The sequence below is a fragment of the Plecotus auritus genome, assembly GCF_963455305.1.
Source record: "Plecotus auritus genome assembly, chromosome: 2".
In the NCBI taxonomy this organism is placed as follows: domain Eukaryota; kingdom Metazoa; phylum Chordata; class Mammalia; order Chiroptera; family Vespertilionidae; genus Plecotus; species Plecotus auritus.
The window spans coordinates 21,699,544-21,717,822 of NC_137771.1; the positions used below are offsets into that span (position 1 = coordinate 21,699,544).

General features: G+C 45.3%; 1 protein-coding gene across 3 annotated transcripts in view; it reads right to left on the reverse strand.

The window, feature by feature from the left end:
• The window catches only part of PHC2 (polyhomeotic homolog 2), an 83,178-nt gene extending 73,605 nt beyond the window's left edge, over positions 1-9,573 (reverse strand). For 2 of the 3 annotated variants that reach the window (XM_080657748.1, XM_080657747.1), the window contains exon 1: positions 8,649-8,778. The gene's annotated coding sequence lies outside the window, so the exon portion shown is untranslated. Of the gene's footprint in view, positions 1-8,648; positions 8,779-9,466 lie in introns of those variants that run through there. The other variant, XM_080657746.1, reaches the window with a different exon arrangement.
• Positions 9,574-18,279: the final 8,706 nt, after the last annotated feature.

Genomic DNA, 18,279 nt, shown 5'->3' on the forward strand with positions numbered 1-18,279 from the left:
GAGGGAATATAGCCTTGCCGACCCCAGCCCAGTGAAACTGACAGTGAACTTCTGGCCTCCAGGACTGTGAGAGAATAAATTTCTGTTGTTTTTAGCCATGAAGTTTGTGGTTATTTGTTATGCTAGCCACAGAGAATTAATACATTGAGAATAGTCATTTCTTATACTGCTTAGTTCATTTTGAGGGCAAATATCGTAACTTAACAAAGGTGACAACTAGTATATCATGTACACCAGTAATAATAATTTCAGCCCTAACCGGTTTGGCTTAGTGGATAGAGCGTCGGCCTGCGGACTGAAGGGTCCCAGGTTCGAATCCGGTTAAGGGCATGTACCTTGGTTGCGGGCACATCCCTAGTAGGGGGTGTGCAGGAAGCAGCTGATTGATGTTTCTCCCTCATTGATGTTTCTAACTTTCTATCCCTCTCCCTTCCTCTCTGTAAAAAAAAAAAATCAATAAAATATATTTAAAAGAAAATAATAATTTCAGCAAGCACTTGTGTAGGCTTACAATGTGCCAGGCACTATTAAGCAAATGTATTTACTAATTCAGTCTTCATAATGAGGGAGTTCTAGTATTATCTTCATTTATAAGTGGGAACTTTGAAGCACAGAGAAGTTAGGGAACTTGGCCAAAGCTATGTAACTAGTAAGTCATGGGGCCAGGACCTGAACCCAGACAGACTGGCTCCAAAAGTCAATGCTATTAAACACCATGCCACATAGGGCTTTGCACCTATGAGAAATTCAACAAAGAACACTGTGACAATGTCTCAAGTCTTTTCAAGCCTCTGACCACTTCCTCTTCTCCATGTTTCCTGCTGTGTTCACTGTCTTCCAGTGAAAGTCACCATGCACGATACAAAATTCCAGTACATTGGAGTATACTAGTAAAAGGAGGCACTGGCTGGTGGGTATCAGATGTGGGGCAATGTTATACATTTCAATTCAAAGCATTTTACAGGCAAGATTTTATTTATTTTTTATTTTTATTTTTTGTTAATCCTCATCTGTGGTTATTTTCCCACTGATTTTTAGGGAGAGTGGAAGAGAGAGGGAAAGACAGGGAGAAACATTGATGAGAGAAACACATCGATTGGTTACCTCCTGCATGAGCCCCGACCAGGGCCTGGGCTGGAAGAAGCCTGCAACCAAGGCTCATGCCCTTGACCGGAATCAAACCCGAGACTCCTCGGTCCACAGGCTGATGATGCTCCATCTGCTGAGCCAAGCTGGTTAGGGCCCAAGATTTTAGATCTCAAATCATCCATCATTTATATAGCTAAAATATGAAGGCTCTTTTATGATATCTCTAAAATCAATAAAAACATATTTAAGAAAAAAGAAAGAGAACAGAGAAAGGGCAGGTTACATTGCTTTCTTGGGCCTGTATAATTCCTGTGAGGTTCTCTCTTCTGTCAGGAAAAGTTTTCCTGGCAACCATATTTACACACTCACTTAATTCTCTCCCTTCCTTTGATTTGCTGGTTGGTATAAAAATTAGTTTGCATTGAATTGCTGAAGCTTACAAGTTAATCAGTTTAAGACTCAAAATTTTAGAACTTGGTTGCTGGCCAAAATTCACTTCTTAAAGGGCCTGTCCCCTTTCTTTTGCAATTTGAATCTAATTCTATTTTAAAGACACATTTCATATGTATGCTGGATGTTCTCAGCTATAGGTAGAAAAAAGAGTATTCTCCTAAGGGCATCTGGCCTTAGTAGTTAGGAAAATGAATAGGAAGGAGGTACCTTAGTTCTGAGCAAGCAAGGGGTGAGATTCCCAATGATGAGCCATGAAAAAGCTAGAAGAGAAGAGTCAAAGACTAAGACAAAAAGTCTGGGCAGCATGAAATGATGAACTCAAGCCCAAGATTCTGGGTGATCAGAGCTCAGGACCTGGATAACAGATATGGGACATGAATATCAAAAATGGAGGTTCTGCCCTAGCTGGTTTTCTCAGTGTTTAGAGCATTGGCCAGCGGCCTGAAGGGTCACAGGTTTGATTCTGGTCAAGAACACGTACCTTGGTTACAGGCTTGATCCTCAGCCCCAGTTGGGGTGTGTGCAGGAGGCAACCAATCAATGTGTCTCTCTCACATTGATGCTTCTCTTTGTCTCTACTCCTCCCTTCCACTTTCTCTAAAAATCAATGGAAAAAATATCCTTGGGTGAGGATTAACGAACAAAAAAGAATGGAGTGTTATTAATTCATTCACCAAATATCTATTAAGCATTTAATGGTGCTTGGTGCTGGGATAATATGGCAGTGTATAAGACAGACCCAACTCCTCCCTTCATAAAGATTATAGTCAAATATTTGAATAGTGAACCAATGCTGGCTTTGTTATTGAACCATGTATCTTTGGGCTAGGGGCTCGTTATATGATTTCCTACAAGAGCCGGAATTGGATTCAGAGCATGGGGAAGCAGAGACTTACAGACAGAAACAAGTTCAGTAAGTCCTCTCTGGAGTAGGGCACATGGCTAGATACGTTTCAGTATACATAAATTTTCTGAAGTACAGAGTATAAAATATGTAAAGGTATAGCTATTCTTAAGCATATTTATCAGAGAAAGGTCAGGTTACATTGCTTTCTTGGGTCTGTATAAATTAACTAGAGGCCCAGTGCACGAAATTCATGTACTGGTAGGGTCCCTAGCAGCTGCCGGCAGAGGCCTCCCTCCCTTCCCCTGGCTGGCCCCGCCCCCTGGTCGAACTCCCAGATGAACTTCCGGTAGAGGGGACAATTTGCATACTACGCTTTTTTTATATAGGATGAGCCTCCTATCTACTATGTTCAAGGAGTTGTTTGAGGAATTGAAGCTATGGATATAAAAAATACATTGTAGCAACTACGACAATGTGGTAAGTTCTATAATGAGATGTTAAAGTACAAAGGCAGATCAGAGAGGAAATATATTAATTCATTAAAAACAAGTTGGGAAATGCTTCTGAGATGTAATGCTTGAATTGAATCTTAAAAGATAAAGAAGTCTGTTGTTTTAAGCTGTCACATTTGGGGGTAATTTATTACACAACAGATGACTGCTACAGTGGCTAGGTAGACTATACTACCAGCACAAATAGAAGGCCGTGGAGAACACCTGGCCATTTAAACGTTATTTCGTGACATGTACCACAGATTATCCTCTAGATCTCTTCACATGTTTAATCTCACACATTCTTTGGCTCCTTTGGTCCATGTTGGGAGTAGAAAGTGAAAACAAGCATTCTGAATGGGAATGACAGATACTGGAGGAAGCAACACAATCCAGTCTTCTCTGATGTCCTCCACAAAGGAATCCTGGTTGGCTGATGTCAGGACTTGGTCAAATGGCCAAGTGGTATCAAGTGGTGTCAGGACTTGGTCGTTCCTGGTCAAAGGATTACTCAGAGGGACGAGGAGTAAGAGGAGCAAGAGGATGAGTAAAAGCTGTTTTTGAGAGCAATAACCATGAAAACCAGAAAAACTTTTCTTTTTTGCCAGTTACACATAGTAATAATAAAGCCAAAAAATGAGACAACATAAAAAGTTGTTTTTCTGGTTTTCATGATTCATACCGATAGATTAAGGCAGTGGTCGTTAAACTCATTAGTCAACAGAGCCAAATATCAACAGTACAACAATTGAAATTTCTTTTGAGAGCCGAAAACCGACTTCTGCGCATGGGCCACGAAGTTTCAATTGCACTGTACGTGCGCGCCCGCACGTGGTATTTTGTGGAAGAGCCACACTCAAGGGGCCAAAGAGCCGCATGTGGCTCGCGAGCGCAGTTTGCCGACCACTGGATTAAGGAATAAAGCAGGAAACAAAGGCAAGAGTGGAACATGAGCATTCAAAGCAAATGTGATAAAGATGGCCACATGGTTCAAAGCTGCGGGACGGTCCCTGGTATGGGGGTGAAGGGGGGGCATCAGCCTGCTAAAAAGGCATCATCAGAACAGGGCAGACAAGATGTGTTATACCTGTTCAACCCCAAGTTCTGTTTCAGTAGGTTGAAAATGGTCTCTGTAGCTTCCCATAAGCAAATGGGAATATATGACTACAAAAGGAATAAAAATGAACTCATTTCTTATTTAAATTGGGAATAACAACGGATCAGGACTGTAACTCTTAATAATACTCTCAAGATATGATGCATGTGTTTCTGGAAGTCATTCTGGGTAAATAATTCCTTGCCCCAGCCCAGCTGGCATGACTCAGTGGTTGAGCACTGACTTATGAACCAGGGGACACGGTTCAATTCCTGGTCAGGGTACCTGCCCAGGGTTGCAGGCTCAGTCCTTGGTGTGGGAAATACAGGAGGCAGCCAATCAATGATGCTCTCACATCACTGATGTTTCTATCTCTCTCTCTTCTTTTCCTCTCTGGAATCAATAAAGATATTTTAAAAAGTAATAATTCCTTACCTCTTTATTCTCTATTCTCTTCATACTGGCTATCTACTTGATCTTCAAATTATCCCTCTTTTGCCCTTTATACCAGGTGTCCAACGTGAGAGGACTACAGGAAAATGTCACTGTGTACCATGACACAGCAAGGACATAAAACTATGCAACCAAAACAAAGGATACAGCACAAAATGCTTTCCCAGCTTCAGGAGGTGGTACTAATACCTTTAGGCAGAACCAGTTCCATATCTGTGGGGACCAGTGCAAAATGAAAATACAGATCCCTTGTTAAAAAATTATTCAGAATATCAAGACAGCAACAATAGAGCATTAAACCAAGCACGGGGCCCATACACGCAGGGCTCAGGAGAGTGCACAGGTCACATGGCCCTGAAGCTGGTTCTGTTCTAGGGACAGTACAGCATGGTCCTTTAGAAGAGCTTTAGAATTAAACATGGAGCCAAATCCCATCTTTGTCACTCACTAATCACGTGATTTTGGGCAATTTACTTAGTCTCTCCATGCTTCTAAGAGGTTGTGTGATTGCAATCCAGTACTGTGAGGATTAAATGGGATAATGAATAGATGTATAGAAAGCATTTAGCACACAGTAAGCGATAAATGGAAGCTGTACTATTATTATTCAATGAAATTCACAGGTAATTATCAAAGCAGTAAGTTTAAGAACTGAATTGCTGAACTGCTACTCAGGATATGAAAGAATGAGAATGATATATTAGGACAACTAAAATAATGAAGCAGACGGGGAAGATCAAATCTTGTGCGGTCTCTAACCACTTTCCTATTTCTCTTCTTCCTTTTATTGCCAAACATACAAAGGGTAATCTACATGCTATCTTCATTTCTTACCAGCATCTCCTGCCACAATCCTCTTTAATCTGGAGTTTAATATCTCCACTGCCATCCCCTGCTGAATTTAAATGATTCTTTTCAAAAAGTTACAATGACTCCCTGTTTACTAAATATAATTAACATTTCCCACTTTTTATGTACAATTTCATACTGCTGACCAATTCCTCCAGCTTGAAACCCTTTCTTCTTTTGACTGCAGAAATACTACACCTTCATGGCTAACAGCATGTCTAATCAGGTACCCAAATGGTCATGAAGAGAATCCATTTGTTGGGTGAATAAATTATTCTTTTGCTTCTCTGATTCCTTATTTTCTATCATACTGACCCCATTCCTCCTCCCTTCCTCACTAAATAAATGTGGGAAATCTCCAAACTTCAGCCCTTGGTCCTCTATACTTCTGTTTCTTTGCCTTTCCCACTGTTGAATTAAGCTAATCATATGGCTTCAATTATCACCTTCTGAATATAAGACCCCCTGACTTCTCCCCTTTGAACATTAGCCCCCACTTCCAAATACTTATGGGATGTGTCCACTTACAATTTCCTGTATCACCTCAATATATCTAGCACCTAGCTCCTCCACTTCTCCCCCAAACTGGCTTTCCTGCCTGTCTGTCCTATTTCTGTTAATCTTGTCACCCATGTTCAAGGCTATATTTGATTCTTCCTTATTTCTTGTCCTCCATAACCAGTTAGTTATGCTTCCTTTATAATACTTGTTGAACCCATCCCTTTTTATTTTCACAGGCGTCACCCTAATTCAATTCCATATCCCCTCATACCAGACTATTTTAGTAACTACTGATTGTACAATTCTCTTACTATCCCCACTAAAGTTTATTCTCCACACTGTTGTTGAGAATCTTTTTAAAATACTACTTTCATGACCTCACATTTCCCTAACCAATCATCTTTAGACTTCCCATCATACAGGATAAAGTCCTAATTCTGTAGTTTGGCACCAATGCCTATTAAAATCTGGCTTCAACCAACCCTTCCAATCCTACAACTACTCTACTTAAACCTTCTGATCTTGTCAGATTGGTCAGTCTGATCAACTGGCCTCTGAAAACTTTCTTCCACATTCTGGCCCTATGTTTTATGAATGCTATTTTCCCTGTCTGAAGTCCCTTCCACATTCATTCTCTTTATATAACAAAACTCACCATGTTGGTAGAAAAAGTCTTCCTTGATAATCAGAGACCATAATGACCTTTCTCTTTTTACAACTCCTATAATACCACAGTTAGCACTTTGAAATTTTCCTTAATTTCTGCTTTACCTGTGTGATTTCATTCAATCTTCACAACTATATGAAAGGTAGGTAGCACTAGTACATATGAAAAAATGAAGTCCAATAACTTGCCCAAGTCACATAGCAGGTAACTGGTAGAATTGGGATCTGAATGAGTGCTAGCTCTCTCATTTTCCTGTCTCTTCCAAAGCACAGATACAGCTGAGTATTTCACATAAGCAGAAACTTGGTAAATATGTTGATTGAGAAGACTGCTTAAATAGCAACCCTGATTACAGAATTGTCAGTCTTAGCAGTGTACATTAGGTGTTACTGCCCCAATGTCTGTCACCTTCTTTACACGGCTTGCTCTGTAATATAGTTCAAGAGAGGAATTTGTCAAAAATTCACCACAATCCATTTTAAAAATGAATTTTTGTTTGAGCAAAGCTAAAAAAGGCCTTGATCTGATTCAAACAGGTGAGTTTGGGGGATGAGGTCCACTTTACTACCTCTGGATCCATCCATGTTGTTTGCAAATGATCAGAAAGTACAAATAGGCTGGCTAGTTAATGGCTTATAGGGTAAAATGGACCATTTATAGTTCTAGAGGTGGATACTAAGGCAGCAGAACAGGATTTTCTTGGCTCAGATGGCTAAAGACCTCAGTAAAAGAAGCCCCATAAAAGTGAATCATGGATGGAAACAGATCAAAAGAGGGTAAGAGTAAGGAGGGAGAGAGAACAGAAGAGAGAAGTACTGAAACTACTCCATAGAGGAGATGGTGCTGTTCTTTTCTACACGGCTGCCTGAAGCTGTCAGATCCAGCCCTGCCCTGCACGGCTGGTACCGTGTAACAGCAGGCTCTATCATTTCTGCCTGGTTCCTGGTGTCAGTTCTCAGCGGCTTGCCCTGACCCACATCACAGCAGACCTTCTCTTGCCTCAGATCCTTTCAGCTTCTGATCTAATCACTCATTTCCCCAGGTCTCACAATTTGACCAAATGCAGATTTCACATTCAGCACTGCCTCCCTGGTCATGACCTTTATTTTCCTCTTACTGTATGAGTTGGACTGCCCTCCCAGATGACGCCTGTACTGCCACACATTCTGCCCCGTTTTCAAGCCCTCTTCCTTGGAGCTACTGCAAACTGTTCCTTGCCCGTGCCCATACGTTGGCTCCTTACTTGGGAAGACAGGAGTGACAAATTGGATCAGGAGTGAGGCTCAGAAACACTGATGAGGGGGAAGAGCGAAGGGAAAGAGCAATAAGAAGGAAAACACCACTGGAAAATGGTGATGGGAATTAGAAATTCTAGGTTACTTCTGGACAGTTACTTTACCAAGGAAGGAAAAAGGCTGTGGCTGCAATATAATACCACTGCCTAGAGATACCACACTGTTTAAGTCTCTGAAAGGCAAACTCCTATTCATCCTTCAAGACCTTGCTTAATCCTGTTCTTCTCTGGAAAGCCTTCCTGGACCCTCTCTGACAGCTAAGTGTTCCTTCCTCTCTGCTCCCACAGCTCTTTATACACACATCTATTATGCTGTCATTACTTTTTGCTGGCAATTTTACTTGTCTCTCCCACTATTTCTTTGAAGACAAGGACAGATTATCTTATTCATTTTTGCATCCCCAAGACATAGAGTGCCTGGCATTTAGGTAGTGTTTGCTGTGTGATAACAGAGCGACATGAAAGTGCAATCTGCACTTCACTTGCAAAAATCAAATGGGTTCCTGGTACTTTTCATGTGTGACCACGTTTTTCCTTGATTTAGAAGAAATGACTTCAGACTCAGAGAAAACTCTATTGATATCGCTGGCACATTAGCCAGGTTTTCATCCGCACTTGTGATAGAAACATTTCACCCCCACACTCCTGAGAAGCTCTCAGAGCAAGCTTAGTATTAGTGGCCCACGGCCTATCCCACCATCTCTATTGTAGAGAAAGCTAAATTACACTGTGCGCCTAAAGCTGCCACCAAGCTCAATGAACTGGTGATGGTGGTGGCAGCCCTGGTGGGCAGAGGGGGGATAATTAAAAGAACACACTTCCGTAGCAGACCTAAGAGGAAAGTGAGGGAGGAAGGTAAATTTAAACCTCCCTTTATTAAAAAAAACACAAAACTGTTAGAAACTCACGCAAAACAGATGCTTCTTCTGGACATGACAGACCCGATCCACGTGTCCAGCAGTGACTTTTTCCCATGAGTGTCAGGTCAGCACCCACCACAGACCACGAGAGGCCAGAGCCTTTCTGGGGCATACTTCCTTCTCAAACCTGGCAAACCTAGGGCCTGCTTTTCCTTCTGGGGATTGTCCTCTCCTTCCAGCAACGACAAACCCCAGTTCGCTAGGCTGGTGTTACCCCCTCCCCCCTCAGCACCAATCCTGCCTTCGTCCCACAGGGGCCCCAGCTAGACTCCGGGTTAAAAGTGCCAGCGGCTGGGCTGTCAGGCCGCGGCTGCGGGTCAGGCCCGACCCCCGCGCTCCTCGCACTCCGCGGGGCGAGCGGAGAGGCGCAGGCCGCGCAGGCCACGGGCTGCTGAGGCGCGAGCCTCTGCGAGACAGGGGCTTGGTATCCCCGGAGGAACTGTGCGAGTAGCGGTACTGCAGCCGGTTCCCCACAGCCTCCCGCAAGTCTCGGCCCCGGAGCCAACCCCGAACCCCCGTCGCCACCAGGTCCCCGCCCGGGCGCAACGCGCCCCGTCGGCCAGGACTGCACGGTCCCCGCGCGGGCCGCACGCCACGGTTCCCGGGTCCGGCCGCCCGCCCCCTGCTTGCCCGTGTCTACGGCAATGTCCCGCCCCGCGCGGCCCGGCGGGGTCATCAAGCCCGGCCCGGCCGTGACAGCTGGGTGCCTAAAGGGTTAAGCCGGCAGCGCGGCGACCCGAGTGCCCCGCACGCAGCCGGTGCGCCGAGAGCCTGCCCCAGCGCGCACGCGCCCGCCCGCCCGTTACCTGCGGCCGTGTTCGCGCTCCTCCTCCACCTGGCCGCTCTCTCCCGGGGGCCGCCCCTCAGCCCGCCCCTCGGCTCGGCGCCGCGCACCCTGCTGGCTACTCGGACACTGCCCAGGGAGGAGGGGCGTTGGGCAATTACCATATATTAGCATACCAGTGCGAGTCACGTGGCTTCTCCAGCCAATGGTCACTATGGAAAGGCGGGGCTTGGTCTGAACACGCCTAGGTGCTGCTCCGAGCCTGAACCGGTGGCCATGGCAACGGTTGGGGGTGCAGGGGAGTGGGGAGGCACTGAAGCCCGGTGGAGCATCTCCCCTACCTGACTGAGCTCCACGCGGAGACACCGCGGACTTTCCCCAACCGTGTAAGAAGAGGGACTGAACTTGACTGAGCTCAGAAAGATTCAGATTCAGCAAACATTTATTGAGGGCTCACCACGTGCCTAACACTTTTCTGCACAATATGATTCTCTGGATAACCCAATGATATCGGAACTATTAACCCCATTTGATAGAAGGGAAAGTGGAGGCTCAGAGGGAGGCTCAGAGAGGTTAGGTCACTCACCCCAAGTCACACAGCCACGCTAAAGGGCAATGTGGAAATCTGAGCCCATTTCTGAGTTCTGGCTCAGGACTCACCTGAGTTATTTTCTCCAGCAGGGGTCTCCAAGCACCTCCCCACAATTTCATGTGTACCAAGCAGCTGATAAAATCTTCATGCAAACTTTGTACTGTGCTGTAGTGTTTCTTTATAACGACCTTTGAGATTAGTAGGCAGAAAAATTATGCCCATACTGCAGATGAGGAGAAATGAGGCTCAGAGAAATGATGTGACCTGCTTTAGGTCAAATAGCTATTAAGAGCTAGTGCTTAATAACTATAATTTACATATATTCAAGCTTGCTACTTCATAAACTTTTAAAATTAATCTTCTCAACATGGTGGTATTGATATTACCATTTTACAGATTAAGAAACCAAGGCTTTGGGAAGTTAAGCAAATTGTCCAGTTATACTGCTAGTAAGTAGCAGATTTAGGGTTCAAATCCAGATTTATCTGGCTCCAAAGCTAGTCTCATGGCATCTCATTGTACCAGGTTCATTTAATTTAGACTTGGAATATAGAACCCCTTCTCTAACAGAAATTTCTCTCCTCCTCTCTTAAGATGTAAATATGTTTTCTCTTAATTCAGCAAAATACCACATGACACATGATATGTGTTAAAGTAACAGAGGCTAACCACTGAAAAGAGAATAGTCATCCCTGCAGGTGGGTGAGGACATCTTATAATTCTCTGCCCCTTTATTTCATCTCTTAGAAATCTGATAGTTCTCTTGGAGGCAGAGAAGTTTAAAAGCATAAGCATCTGCATATGGGCTTTCCTTCTGCTCTTTTCTTAGTTTAGCTCAGTGGTTCTCTAATTATTGGACAAGACCATATGCCTCAAACCAAATGTACTAAAATTTATAGGTATTTTAAGGGGTTATCAAAGGTAATTTTGAATATATGTACTTTTTAATGTACTGGGTTGATTTAAAATCCAGTTTCCACCTAAGCTCTGACTGTTTGGTGTTCAAGATTACAAACAATGGAGGCAGAACTACTTGGGTTAAAATTCTGACTTGACCACTCACTAATGTGTGACTTTGGGCAAGTTAACTTCTCTGTGTCTCAGTTTCCTCATTTGTAAAATGGGATAGGAATGGTGTGAGGATGAAATTAACATATACAAAGCATTTAGCGCAAGCCCTGGCTCAGAGGCAAAACCTCCATAATGGTTAGCTGTTATTGGCCGGGAGCTTTCGTAGGAACAGACAACTTACATGTACAGAATCTCTCAAGATTTCCTAGCTGGCTTTGGAATTCTGAAGCTGCCTCCCATCCCTCGTGGCATATTAAACAGCCTGTTGTGCTGGTGAAGGCTTGTTATCTCTCCAAATGAATATTCACTCTTCTTAGGATCATAAATAATTCCTGGACTCAAAGGAGTTGGTTTCCCCTGCATGTCTCCTCGCACCAAATTACCAGAGTGCCTCCTTGCAGAAGGGCATCTTGACAAACAGCGGAGCCATAATTCAGGCTCCTTGAAACACTTTTATGAGCGTCTTAATGAGGGAGATGAGCTGTCATCAGGAACTCCTCCCGTCCTTCCCGGCCACAGGAAATGAGCTCTTTGTGCTCAAAGAGTTTCCAAAGCTGAGGCGCAAAGAGTTTTCAGGAAGTGGCCCAGGGATGAGAAGCTGTTGACTCAGACTCCCAGGGCTAAACAGCCCCTATCCTGCCATTCTCCGTATAGGGTCGAATTCCTCATAGTCTTATTGCAGCAATTGCACCAAAGGGTGGCTTGCATGTGGGGTATTAACCCTCTTTCCTTCCCCTATGCATACATGTCAACAGCCCTCCCCTCCCCCCAAGATAATGCTGTATAGAACAGTGGCTAAGAGCGTTGTCTATGGAGCCAAATAAGCAAGTGTGAATCCTGCTCCCACTACTATCTGTGTGACCTTGGGAAAGTTGCTTAACCTCGCTGCGTCTCAATTTCCACATCTGTGAAATGGGAATAATACAGTGTCCATCCTATAGGCCCCTGTGAAGATAAATGAGTTGCTAACATAAAGTGCTTAGAACACCCTATAGTAAGCACTAGATATGCATTTGCTAATTAAACAAAATAAATATGTAAGTTCAATACAATGTACTTCCTATAGCGGTAACCACAGCCTTAAGAGAAATACTTTAGGCCCCCTCCTCATCATATGCTGCTCCTAGCCCACTCTGACTTGCAAATAAGCATAGCCCAGAAGTAGGAAGAATGCATGCTTGGGAGCTCTAGAATCCTGACTCTGTCACATTCCTTGTTCTGAGAGCTTGGCCAAGGTATTTTACACCCCTGGACCACACTTACATTATTCATACAATGAGACTGATTTCCTCCTGGAGTTGTTCTAAGCATTTAATCAGTGTCCAGCAAGAGGAGATGAGATGCCTGAACTGGACAGAGGTCCCGTTTGATCAAAATCACCTTGCTCTTTTACTGAGCTTGAGAAGGCTAAAAGGCTAATTTCAATGTAACCCTTATGTTTGTGGGGGCTAGCAATCTGAATCTGTGCCAGTAACCTAATGTACATTCTTGATAACCTATAATTAAGTCACTGCCCCTTTCTCCACAATCTGGTCTTGCAAGACCTGTTACCTAAATGCTCACATTTTACAAAGGCCATAAACCATGAACAATACATAACCCCCAGAGGGGGTTATCAGCGCTGGCGCCAGGCCAGGCCTTTAGGTGTGGTCTCACAGCCCCCATCTCAACACACGGGGCTTTTTGCAAAGCCCACGAAAGGTCCGGAAGTCCCATCCATATTTGGGGGACAAAAGAAACCAAAGGGGATAAAAGAGCTTCCACCATATTGGTTTGCTCAGACTTTGGAAGCAACTCCTCTGAGACAGCAGGTGTAATAAAGCTGTGTAACTCCATTTCTCTAAGCATCGCTTGGGTTTCTTTGGTCTTCTACAACAAGCTGTTTCTGGTGAACATTAATGAAAATAACTAACATTTATTGAGCACTTACTCTGGCCCTGTGCTATATACATCATCTTATTTAAATACTCACTATACGATGAAGGCCCAGAGGGATTAGGTAACATTTCCAAGATCACAGTGGAAGTCAGTGTCAGAGCCAGGATTTAAACCAGGATGGTCTGATTCCTAAGTCCATTCTAATTGACCCACCATGCCACAGGGCTCCACCTCCAGCTTGGCTCATAGAACTCAGGGAATGTGTGTTTTATTTCTTTAGCATTCCTCCCCCATCCACACACCCACGCTCTCCACCAGCGCCCAGCAGAGCCCAGCACAGTAAATGCTGCACATGTACTTACTGAATGAGTGAAAGTAAATGGTTGTGATATTCTATCATAGTGATGAAAGCCCCTTTTTTTTCTTGGGCTGTCCCCAGTTGGGAATTAAAGCAGCTGGTCACCCTCCTCCCCAACCCCCTCGCATCCTCTTCCTGCTAAGTGACCATGTGGAAGGCCTTCCTCCTTTCCCGATGGGAGAGTCAGGCTTCTTCGTTTCAGAGATCCACAATGAGCACAGCGATGACTCAGCCTCGGTGAACATTTGGAGAGATGTCAGGGGCACTGGTGCTTTGTAGGGCTCTATTAACCTGCATCAGTGGGGTGATTTCCCAATAATGGCCTTGAATAGGTATACAGTTGACCCTTGAACAATGCAGTTTGAACAGTGCCAATCCACTTTTTTCCATGTGTAAGTTCAAAGGTCAACTGTATTTTCCATCCTCTGTTGGGAATCCTCACATGCAGAGGGCTGACTTAAGTTATTTGCGGATTTTCAACTGTGAGGGTGAACAGTGCCCTTAACCCCCACGTTGTTCAAGGTTCAATTGTATTAGTTTCCTAGGGCTGCTATAACAAAATACCACAAATTGGGTGGCTTAAAACAACACAGATTTATTCTCTCATAATTCAGGGGGCCTGAAATCCAAAATCAAGGTGTCAGGAAGGTTGGTTCCTTCTTTGGGGCTCAGAGGGGGAATTTATTCAGTGCCTCTCTCCTGGCTTCTGGTGGTTGCTAGCAATCTTTGGCACTCCTTGGCTTGTGGCAGCATCACTCTGATCTCTGCCTTCCTCATCCCATGGCATTCTCCCTGTGTGTATGTGTTCAAATTTCCCCTCTTCTTATAGGGACAGTAGTCCTGTTAGAGTAGGGCTCACTCTAATCTTCTTAACTTGAGTACATCTACAAAGGCCCTATTTCCAAATAAGATCACATCCACAAGTACTGGAGGTTAGGACTTGAACATATCTTTTCTGGGGGGACACAATTCAACTCACATAATATGTTTGGGGTAGAAGGGAGTGCAGAGGAGATGGAAAATGAAGCAAGGGAATGAAGAGAAAGGAGAGGTGATCCATAAGGGGCAGATCATACTTGCATAATGGAGTGTGACCCAGGGTCCCGAGGGAGTGGGACTAAACTTTTTCTTTCTGTCCAATCCCATTCTTTCCCAAAGATGTCTCTGGCTCACAGACTTACAATATCAGACCTGGAAGGGACTTCAGAGGTTCATTCACTCATTCAACAAACATTTACCAAACACTCTTTGAGGAGCTGAGCATTCAAAAGGGAAAAAAAATGGTCTGAGGAAACTGAGGCCCAGAGAGGAAATGTAAATTATCTAAAATGATACACCAAATAAGAATATAGGCAGAGACAAAATGGGGAATGGGATATCCCAACCCTGAGGCCTTTTGATGCCTACCAGGAAGGCCTGGGCCTGAATCTCTGGTGCACAAACAGATGTAGGTGTGTGTGTTTTTTAAGGTGTTTGTGTCCCGAGGCTCATTTCCAGCTCCCACAACCTTGCATAGGCCAGTACAGTATTTGAGGGGCTTTGGAACCTCAGACAAAGCTAGAATCATTCCCTCTCTGAAAATGCAATACTGTAGCCTCTCTTTTCTGTGGTCCAATTCACTGGCTGATCTTTGAAGCATCCTCTTCCAGGGTGCCACAGCAGCACTGGGCACGAGGGAACTCCTTGGGGGCAGAGACAACGTCTTGTTCATCTTTTTTGCCCTCGGTGCTAACACAGAAACCGTCATGGCATCGGCTCTCAATAACCATTTTTTCAATGAATGAAAGAGCCGTTGCTCCAGTTAGTATCAATGGCTACTTAGTTCTCACTGTTTCTAAATCCCACATTCTGTGATGGTTGCAGAGCTGGTTTCAGATACCTGAACTCTACTCTGAAAGTCACAGGTCTTTTGACACGTCCATTTGTCACTACATTATTAGAAGGGATGTCTTTCTTTCATTATCACTGGCTGATCCCAATATTGTCCTGCCTGGAGCTGTCATCATGTGAGATATCAGCCTGGAGCAGTGAGGCTGAAAACTGGGGCAGGCTGAGGTCAGAGATGGGGTCAACCCAGCAGGAGTTGCCAGATCAGAGCAGGGGTGAGAAGGAGGTCAGATGGGAGATCAAAGTCCAGGAACTAAGCAGGTACCCAGTCAGTCCAGGCTCTCCCCAGAACAGCGGCCTGTGGCAGGACTCTCGTAGGCAAATGTCGCAGAGGCAGGTCCCCTGAGCTGGCCCGCTGCTAGCAGGTCCCCAGAGGGTTCTTGGTAATTGATCTGAGTTTGAGTTTCCTTTTCACAAAGAGGATACAATTAGTCAACATTATTTGGTAGGCCTTTGTTCACATGATCAGATATTTTAAAATCCTGGAAGCAGCCTTATTCTATTCTCATGGCCCCAGGCTTACTGTTACTTTTTAGACTGACAGTTTTAGGTCTAATTCTGGCTGTGCATCAGAATCACCTGTGGAACTTGTTCACACACAGATTCCAGGGTCCCACCCCCAGAGATTCCCATTCTCTAAGTCGGGGTGGGCTGCTGATGACAGAGGCTGTCTGGTGCAGTGGTCGAGTGTGGGGGTCTTGGAGCCAGGCTGCTTAGATTTGCAATAGTTTTGCCGTTAACCCAGTGAACTTAAGCAACATTTTTAACTTTTCTGTGCTTCAGTATCTACACTAATAAAAGAGAAACATGCAAATTAACCATCACTGCACTATACCCACAAGCCACGCCGACCAGCCAATTAGGAGCGAGTCTGCAAATTAACCCAACCATGATGGCGGCCGGCCATGGAGCGAGCAGGAGGTTTGGGTTTCCCCAGTGATGGTGGAAGCCAAGCTTTCTGCCCGCTCTGGCTGGCCCTGGCTTTTGCTCAAGGCTACAAAGTTTCAATTGTAGAAGATAAATAAATCCCAGATCCCAGGCACTCCACTTGGGTCACTGGGGAGCGTGGCCAACCTGCAAACCACCACAGGCCCCTTGCCCAGGCCACCCCATGCCCCAAGGGAACCCCCACCCTGATCTGGAACACCCTTCAGGGCAAACCAGCTGGCCCCCACCCGTGCACAGGCCTCTATCCTATCTAATAAGAGTAATATACAAATTGACCATCACTCCAACACACAAGATTGCTGTCCCCATGTGGTCAAAGATCCTGCCCCCATGTGGACACAAGATGGCCACCACAAGATGGCCAGCAGGGGAGGTCAGTTGGGAGGGACCAGGCCTGCAAGGGAGGGCAGTTGTGGGCGATCAGGCCAGTAGGGGAGGGCAGTTGGGAGGGACCAGGCCTGCAAAGGAGGGCAGTTGGGGGCGATCAAGCCTGTAGGGGTGGGCAGTTAGGGGTGACCAGGCCGGCAGAGGTGGGAAGTTGGGGGCAACTGGGCCTGCAGGGAAGGGCAGTTGGGGGGACCCAGGCCTGCAGGGGAGAGCAGTTGGGGGGGGGACCAGACCTGCAGGGGAGGGCAGTTAGGCATCAATCAGGCTGTCAGGGGAGTGGTTAGTGGGTGATCAGGCTGGCAAGCAGAAGTGGTTAGGGGCAATCAGGAAGGGAGGCAGGCGAGCAGTTGGGAGCCAGCAGTCCTGGATAGTCCCAGTAGGATTGGGCCTAAATGGGCAGTCAGACATCCCTTGAGGGGTCCCAGATTGGAGAGGGTGCAGGCTGGGCTGAGGGACACACATCCCCATGCACGAATTTCGTGCACCGGGCATCCAGTCTTATCTATAAAAGGCAATAGTAATATTCAGTACATTGATCTGATTAGTGATTTAATACATGCAAAATCTTAGAATACTAAGTGCTCAATAAATGTTACTTATTGTTGTTATCTTTCTTTTTACCAAACCCTATAAGTGATTTAGAAGCAAATTCATTCATTCATTCATTAATTACCAGGTACTCCATTTCCCAAGACCCATACTAGGCACACATAGTCCTCCCAACTTTTAGTCCAGGATCATGGAGATTGGATGTGATTGGCTCAGCTTGAGTCAGGTGCCTGCCCTGACCAATCATCTGTGGCATAGGGGTGGGGAGGAGTTACTGGTGTGTTGGGCTCTTCTCCTGGCCCTGTGGATACAAGAGGGGCAGGGCCATCTCTAGAACTGAGATCTTGGACTGGCAGTAAAGAGAAGATACCTCCTATATGTGATTTGTCCAGTGTCACTCAGCTAGAAAATGGCATGCCAAGTCCAATGACTCCTATGTTTTTTCCATTTGGCTCCATTTCAGGATCATAAAATTGTGGTCATTGTGTTAGACTCTAGCAAGCATGTAAAACTCAAAGGCTAACACGGGCCAAATAAATTAGGCATGTGGCCCACGGGCCGCAAGTTTGACATGCTTGTGTTAGAGGGACACTCAAGGTGCAGTCCAGAGCCTCAGACTCCTGAGGGTTCGAAGAGCTGAAAGCAGTGAGTAGAACAATGTTTCCCAATCCTGGCTTCCCTGCTGGACTGTGAGCCTGTGTGAGCCACCACAGAATTGTGCCTTTTCCCTTTTACTAATCGGAAGTCTCCTTTGCATTTCATCATGGCACATGGCTACTTGGCTAGAAACTACTTTCCCAGCCTCCTGTTTTAGCTATGGCCATTTAAATAAGATCTGGTTAATGGACTGTGAGTGGTGTGGGCAAGGTCTCTGCACATCCTGAAAAGGAACACTGGCTGGCCCTCCTCCTTCTTGCAGGCTAGGGTGTGGACATGGTGCAGATGAGGACACCCACACCACAGAGGAAAGCATGAGCAACAAGTTGGAAGGAACCTGGACTTTTGGGCAACCTCATGGAGCTGAACTGCCTAACCCCCTGGATCTGCCACTTGCCTCTGCACTGTTTTATGAGAGTGTATCTTCTTTAAGACTTTTATTTTGGAGTATCTTTATTATGGCAGATTCCCCTGACCACTAACTAACGCTTAGCCCTAAGACTATCCT